Genomic DNA, 8796 nt, shown 5'->3' with positions numbered 1-8796 from the left:
TATTTTGATTCTACCACTCATTCGGAATGCAGATTCATCACAAGAAGAATGAGCAAGAAACTTGTGTGTTGCTCTTTTTAATAGATGTTTTTTTTATATAAATAATTACAGTGTAACCAGTAAGAGGCATGCGATAATCAACATAGAAATCGCTACGCACTCATTATTAGTATAATCAGATAATATTAATAATTCAGTTGATTTTGGAATAAGTAACTAATTCATATGCCTTAAGTCCATTAATGATATGTTAGAGGGTAACACCTTTATTGTTCAATAACAATTCATCCCCGTTTTAATATGTACCCACCTTTTCCACTGCAATAATTTCATCACTTACAAAAGCAACTCAAACTTTCACCACAGCATAAAGCTAAACTTGAGCAGTTCTTAAAGGAGAAATATTTAAAGACTTAAGAAATTGTTCAACGGAAAAAAATTGTTCACAACTATAACTTCTGCACTCTTTACTATAAAACCTTATTTTTATTCGCAAGCCATTTTTATAATAAAACTTATATAGAGAAATCTCTCTCTCTCTGTCCAACACATGTTCCCAGTTTATCTGGGGTCGGGTCTCCCTGTACATCTGCGCCAGAAAGCTCTATGTTGGGTTCTCTGTGTAGGAAGACAATCCAGAACAGAAAAACTCTGTAGTTTTCTGGCATGTCCATCTGCTTCTTAATATTGTTCCACCAAGTGGCGCGTGGCCCCTACCTCTGATCTAGTTTGGTATCTTGAGCATTTTTTTTTAACTATGTAATCGTTTTTATGTCTTTGACTATATATAACAAAATAAGATTACTAGCTGCGCCTGCGGTTTCTTTAGCGTTAAATTTTAATATAAAGTTTTCAATAAACAATATAGCCTATGTTATTCTGATGCGTAAGCTATACTACTGTAAAGTTTCATCAAAATTCGTTCAGTACTTTTTGCATGAAAGAGTAACAAATACCCACACTTACAAACTTTCGCGTTTATAATATTATTAAATTAAGATAATAAAAAGAATATATCTAAAAACTGTAATCCAAAAGGAGGTAGTTTGAAGCATTATTTGAACATAGATAGTTATATCTATGTTATGTTAAATATAACATATAACATTATATTCATTAAGCACTTTTAATTGAATAATAATAAATAACAACAACTCACACAGCACAATACAAATGTATAATAATGCGGAGAATCGAACCCGCGACCGTTGGAAGAATGGAAGTATAGTAAACCGCTGGACCAGTTCGTCTCTCCGATTAATCAATGAATTTGTTTGCAATGTAAAATATATACAAGTATTTGTTTATTCAGCTGTGAATCTTGACAGTTCTTCTTTGCTCCGAACTGACTGTAGATTTGATATCATGGGAATATTCGAAATAAAGCGCTAAATAGCTAGACCACCCTGCCTATGCACAACAAAAATCTGCAGAATTTGCCAAACTGAAGAGGAAACGCCACACATCCTATGTGGTTGTAGCCCACTCATGCATAAACGAAATATCTTCTTTGGAAATACACTTTTTCCTGAGGAGATAAAAACCATCGCTTCTAAGAATATCCTTCAATTCTTGTCCCTGACGGGTCTAGGTAGCGAACTTTGAAAAGGCGAGCACAATAGATCTATGTAGGTCGCAGTGCTACAAGTCCTGATTGAAGACCTGACAATAGCCCAAACAACCTAATAAAAAAAATACACTACCGAAGCCGAATACAATGCAGCACTATAAACAAGTGTGCAATAAATAAATAAATATATATTAACAGAAACTACTCACAGTGCAAAGTACAGAGAGCCAATAATTTCCCAACACAATCCACTTAACGGTATATGTGTTGTACATAAAATAAACCTTTGCGCTATATCCATAAAATCGCATTTGCGTCGCCGGCCGACGGCGGAGGCCGAGAGACGAAAATATTGTTTTAGTGCATCGCCGCTTATTTCTCTAGAGGCGTATTTTATTGAGAACTATCTTTTTGCCGCGGCTCCTTCTGATTTTTTGAGATAAAAGTAGGACATGTATTATTTAAATGAATGCTCATATCTCAGAAATAAAAAGACGATTACTCGGATAATTTATGATTTAATTATATTATTTAAAAATAACAAACGTTAATTCTCGTCAACAGCTCATCGTCAAGTGAGGAAGAACGTACAACTCACAATTACAGATTTTATACATGACAAACTTATTGACGGAGTAACTGACTGACTGGCGAGTGAATGACGGCGTGATTGACGGACATTAACTGTTGATTCACACCGTAACGTATGACATGACACAAGGCGATAGTCTTACAAGTAATTAATTTTTTTTTTTTTTATATTTATTTTATATATTTTTTATATTTTTTTTATATTTAATATTTTACGGCTCTGGATACAAGTCCTTTTTAGCCCAACATAAAATACAAAAACTTAAAAAAAAATTATAATTTCTTCCCAGTGTTGGAAATAAATTTATATAAAGTCTTGAATAGTGCAGGCCTTGATAAGATCTCTTCTAGAGACTTCTGTACTTCATTACTATGCTCTTGAATCTCGTGAATGAGTAATAATCTGTCTAGTCCGTATTTTCTACATTTGAATACAATATCGGGAATAAAAAGAAAATTGCCAGAGTGTAAAAAAATCCTCAAAATATTTTTTTACTACTTAATAGGTTGTTGTTTTATATTTTGTAGTCGACTGTACTTATTAAATTAAAAAATAAAATACTTATCCTAATTATAACATGAATAAACTAAAAATATTTCATCAAATATTATTTTTATGTCCGTGTAACACTGTGAACGAATGAAAATCTAAACTTCATTTTGGTAAACGCGATCTGTATAATGCTGATGAATTCCATTTAAAGTAAAACGAGATCATATACATTCTTCTGTTATTTTGTGTTGCATTTTGTTATACATTATTTTATAGTTGTGATTTTTTTGTTTTTTACATTGTATTGTATTTAGTATCATTGCTCGTTATATAGAATGTTTACCGAAAAATGTTATTTTCTTTTATTTTTATTTATCTTATATATAAAATTCTCGTGTCACAGTTTTCGTTCCCATACTTCTCCGAAACGGCTTGACCGATTGTCATGAAATTTTGTGAGCGTATTGAGTAGGTCTGAGAATCGGCCAACATCTACTTTTCATCCCCCTAAATGTTAGGGGTAGTCCACCCCTAATTTTTTAATTTTATTTTAAGGCAAAACAACGTTTGCCGGGACAGCTAGTTTCTATATATATTTGGCTTTCAATCTACTTAAAAACTAAAATAGTTAGAGAGCTACCATTTTGTTTGATATTCCAAAAATTATATATCTTTTGTGATGTAATGATTTGATTGACATTTTATTTATTCTCCATGTTATTTTTTCCTTATTTTTTTCTATCATTAATTTAATTAAGTTTATTTAGTGATTTAGTTACTATCTACAAAATATTTACATAACACTTATTTTTAATGATGAAACTCATAATTTTCGTTATTGTCCTAACAATCAACATTTTCCATTTTGTAAAAACAATATTTCAATAGTATTTAATGTATTTTTCAGTCTAGAAGAATAGTATTTAAAATGATTTTCGTTTCGGTAAGTTTTAATTTGGTTGGCGGCCACATGTGGCAGTTTTATTGTTGCGTCTTCTGATTTATGGCTTGGCGTCCATCTGTCCATAATTCGGACATTATTTCCATACGCCTGATAAATATTCATTTTCATAAAGGGATGCGTTTTCGACTGGGTAATTGAGTTTATTTTAGACTTTAAAAAGTTGGATATTCTCATTTTAAATGTAGTATTTGGATAAATCAGCTTTGCTTGTGTTTTTTTTATGATATTCAGACAGAGAAAAATTGTAAAAAATGTTTTTTTGGTGTATGTATCGTATTTATATTCATATGAATGTAGTAAAAAATGGTTATTTCAATATTACAAACAGACACTCCAATTTTAATTATATGTACAGATAATGTATGTACTTAATATTGACTACAATAATATGAAATTGACATGTGTTTTGTCTGTTGCTTGTCAGAATTGACCAAATGTGTGAAACTAATAGTAAAGACCTACATAACCACATATGTTTTATAAATTTTAAGCAATAAATATTCATTTCATGTCACTTCAATTCTATGCAATATTAGGGTTAAGTAAGTACACAATCCGGCTTATGTGGTAGTTCTACTACACTATCTTAGTCTGCAGGTGACGGTTATAGTTATCTACTTAGGCAATGGAAGCTTGAGTTGTACACAGGGTTACCAACTGTACGAATAACTTCGTACAAGTACGATATTTTTAGACTACTGTACCGTAGTAGGACATTTTCATTCTAATACCAATTTGGAATGACCTGCTTTCCGAGGTTTCCTGGTCAGGTTACAGCATTGGTTTTTTTAAAAAGGGCAGATTACAGCATGGGGTTGGACCCTCACAGGACACTGCAAATTAAAAAAGCATATGGCTAAACTAGGCCTATGCACGACAAGTATCTGCAGATTCTGCCAAACTGAAGAGGAAACGCCGCTTCACATCCTATGTGGTTTTAGCCCACTCATGCATAAACGAAATATCTCCTTTGGAAAGTTTACACTCTTTCCCGAGGAGATAAAAACGATCGCTCCTAAGAATATCCTTCAATTCTTGTCCCTGACGGGTCTAGGTAGCGATCTCTGAAAAGGACGAGCACAATAGATCTATGTAGGTCGCAGTGCTACAGGTGCTACACATCTGACAATAGCCCAAACAACCCAATAAAAAAAATGGGGTTTTTTGAAAAGGGTACAATTAAGGTTTCTTAAGGAGCGACAACTACGTGACACCTCTGGTGTTTAAGGCGTCTATAGGCTACGGTAACAGTTTACCATCTGATGGGCCCTATGCTTGTTTACCACCATCGTAGTATAAAAAAAGAAGATTTCCATCCTACAAGGATATAAATTTGTAAGAGATTTTGACGATAAAAATTTTATGATTTAAGAGGTCAGAAAATCAATTTGAGCTAGTGTGTATTTTATCAGTTTTTTTTTTTATCTAAATATATTTTTTTTATTTCTGACGAGCTGTTACGCGCGACCTTGATTATGTGAAAATTAACTTTTTTGATTAAAATAAATAAAATCTCTAATATAAAAGTAGCCTAAGTTACTCCTTATAACATAAAATATCTTCCAGTGAAAGTCCTGTCGAATAGAATAGAATAGAATAGAAAATCATTTATTCAAATAAACTTAATTTAAGCACTTTTGAATAGTCATAACAATTTGTTTCTTATCTACCGCTCGTTCGGAAAGCTCTCATCACAAGAAGAACGAGCAAGAAACTTGTGTGTTGCTCTTTTAAATAATCCTTGTAAGTTTACATTTACAAGTCGAAACGTGTGAATACAAACTACCAACAAGCACTAATTTTTTGGTTTTGTTTCTAAATCGGTCCAACCGTATTAGAGATAAACAAGAACATTCCTTTTTATTATTTCTTTTATATGTAAGTACCGTACATACTTTCATACGCATTTAATGAAAAGCTGTTAATTTTAATTACAAAGAAACACTGCAGTTTTATTTATATATTCTTTATTATACTTTTAAATAGAGTAGAAAACTTAATTATTTACAAAGTGGGCAAAGGTAGGTTTATCTCTTAAAGAGACCTCTACCAGTCAACCTAACAGTGAGGCATAGCTATTAGTGAGTGGGTAACACTAATGCAACTAACAATATAATGTTAAAATGTCCAAAATTAAAAAAAAAATCATCAATTTATCATCAATACATTTTATAAAACAAAGTCGCTGTCGCTGTCCGTCCCTATGTATGCTTAAATCTTTAAAACTACGCAACAGATTTTGAAGCGATTTTTTAATACATAGAATGATTCAAGAGGAAGGTTTATATATATACACCTATAATACATGTACACCCGTGCGAAGCCGGAGAGTGTAGCTAGTTAATTATATTTATTTATTTAGATATTTTAGGCTATTTCTGTTTCAAAGTTGGCAACCCTTTTTTTGGAGAAAATCCCTCATGGAGACCCGCCCGCCCCGGGGGAGGCAAGCGGGTAATGTGAGACTCCTACTCACTAAAAACTCCAAGGTATCCCGACGAAACGCCTATTGCCGGAATCGCGGGATCGAATGGCAGTCCACCGCAACTCCGGCGGCCAAAAATGTAGAACGCTTCACGATTTTCCGTGTCATCCTTGCGCAGGGGCCATGCTAATCTTCTCTGTATCATTTCAATTTTAGTATATGTACTGCCGAAGCAAGTACAAAGTCGGCAACCCTTTTTTTTTTTTTTTAACGAGGGGAAAGGTTTCAATACCGAAACGTCCGCCTTTATGAAGGGGAGCGGACGAATACTGTGGGACTGGACGGCCGACTTTAGTTCAACACAAGACGGTTTAAAGTGCGGGTTTAAACTTGAAACAAATTTTAACTCAATGACACTGAATTGTTAGGTTTAAATAATAAATGTTGCACTACTATTGTATTGATTCCATACCTCGTGGTCTATTAAAAGACATACTGATATAGATGTATGGTTTTAGTATGTTGTTTACTTCTAACTAGCTGTACGCGACGTCCACGTGAAAATTAACTTTATTTTTCTAGAATAAAAGTAGCCTAAGTTACTCCTTATTACATCGGCTACCTGCCAAAAAAAAGTACCGTCATAATCGGTCCAGCCATTTCAGAGATTAACTGTAACAAACAGACAGACAGACAAAAATTATAAAAAATGTTATTTTGGTGTATATAACTTATATTCATACGCATGTAATAAAAAAGGGTTATTTCAATGTTACAAACAGACACTGCAATGTTATTTAGAATAGAATAGACCTACATGAATAAAAGTAGCCTAAGTTACTCCTTATTACATCGGCTACCTGCCAAAAAATGTCCCGTCATAATCGGTCCAGCCATTTCAAAGATTAACCGGAACAAACAGACAGACAGATAAAAATTATAAAAAATGTTATTTTGGTGTATATAACTTATATTCATATGCATGTAATAAAAAACGGTTATTTCAATGTTACAAACAGACACTCCAATGTTATTTTGAATGGAATAGACCTACATGAATAAATATAAATACTTTTTTATTTTTTATGCATAATTAAAAAAATATATATATATTCTGCACTCCTCTACATAAACTATATGTGTGCGAAATTACTTACAAGTGGTATAAAGACTCTTAAAATATGTGTCAAAATATGTGAAATGTTGAAAATTGAATTGTTCAATATTGCAAAATGGATATGAAACTGTAATAAATAAGCATTGCGCAATAATTTCAAAATATTATGCAACTGTTTGAAAAGTTTATTTCAAACAGTTGCATAATTTCACAATATTATGAAATTACCTATACATACGCCGCATGTGACTGAATATTGGACTTGATCTCAAAAACTCCTGAAAAGTAAAGTAATAGAAATACTCGTGCGAAACCGGGACGAGTAAGTAGTAAAATATGAATACATCTAATATATAAAATTCTAGTATCATAGTGTTAATTGCTATACTCCTCCAAAACGGCTTGACCGATTTTGATGAAATTTTATACGGTAGATCTGAGAAATGGTGGATCAGGGTGGCCCACCCCAAATATTTTTTAGGACAAAATTATATTTTTTATCATGTGTAAAATTTTCATTCATCTATCACCAACCCCTATTTTTTGGTAGCGATTAATTATATGGCAAGACAACGTTTGCGGGGTTAGCTACTATTCATTCATTCATTCATTCATTCATTTATAATTTAAGAGCTACGCTCTTGTCGGTGGAGCTCTTGCCACTTCCCCCGATCTTCCATCATGCTCTTTAAAAGTTCATACAACACATTTTGTCTTTAGCTACTATTAAATATAATTAAAAATTTAATTTACATAATAATTTAACTTCTTTATCTATACATATAAATATAATTGCAGTGTCTGTTTGTAATATTGAAATAACCGTTTTATACTACATGCATATGAATATAAATACGGTACATACACCAAAATATTTTTTTTACAATTTTTGTCTGTCTGTCTCTTTGTTTCGGCTAATCTCTGAAATGGCTGGACCGATTTTGACGGGGCTTTTATTGGCAGGTAGCTGATGTAATAAGAATAGAATAGAAAATCATTTATTCAAATAAACTTAATTTAAGCACTTTTGAATAGTCAACATTTTTTTAAATCTACCGCTTATTTGGAAAGCTGCGTCATCACAAGAAGAATAAGCAAGACACTTGTGTGTTTCTCTTTTAAACAATCATTGTAAGTTCACATTTTACAAGTCGAAACGTGTGAATACAAACTACCAACCAGCACTAATTTATTTAGGCTCAAATATAAAAACACAATAAGATTAAATCAGTCTAGTGATAAGAGCAGACCAGTCCCTACAAGCAGCACTCGGTCACAGTATGACGGATGAGCCAGCTATCACTGCGCTCGACCATATTTTAGGGAGCCCAATGACCCGGCCCACCACGCCGCCACATGTCTGGACATTTTAGTGAGCATGACTACTCATTCCACTCGACCACGTCACAGCTACAAAAATTACTATATGGTAGTTACAGTATTCACACTTTACGTGAGGATGCATGCGGCAATCGATACAAAAGCCGCTACGCTATCATATATCAAGAAAGCAGTATGAAAAATAAGGAAAATAAGGAATAACTTAGGCTACTTTTATTTTAGAAAAATCTCTAATAAACTTTATTAGCTAGTATAATAATACGCGAGTATATTCTTTCTTATATGATAAATATAC

General features: G+C 32.7%; 1 non-coding gene across 1 annotated transcript; it reads right to left on the bottom strand.

The window, feature by feature from the left end:
* Positions 1-6176: 6176 nt before the first annotated feature.
* On the bottom strand, positions 6177-6283 carry LOC131854031 (U6 spliceosomal RNA). The gene has a single exon (XR_009358014.1). It is a non-coding gene; the product is annotated as a U6 spliceosomal RNA (small nuclear RNA).
* Positions 6284-8796: the final 2513 nt, after the last annotated feature.

The sequence above is a fragment of the Achroia grisella genome, unplaced genomic scaffold (assembly GCF_030625045.1).
Source record: "Achroia grisella isolate CSIRO2021 unplaced genomic scaffold, CSIRO_AGI_Agris_v1 utg918, whole genome shotgun sequence".
Taxonomy (NCBI): Eukaryota; Metazoa; Arthropoda; class Insecta; order Lepidoptera; family Pyralidae; genus Achroia; species Achroia grisella.
This window is presented reverse-complemented; position numbering and strand designations above follow the sequence as displayed.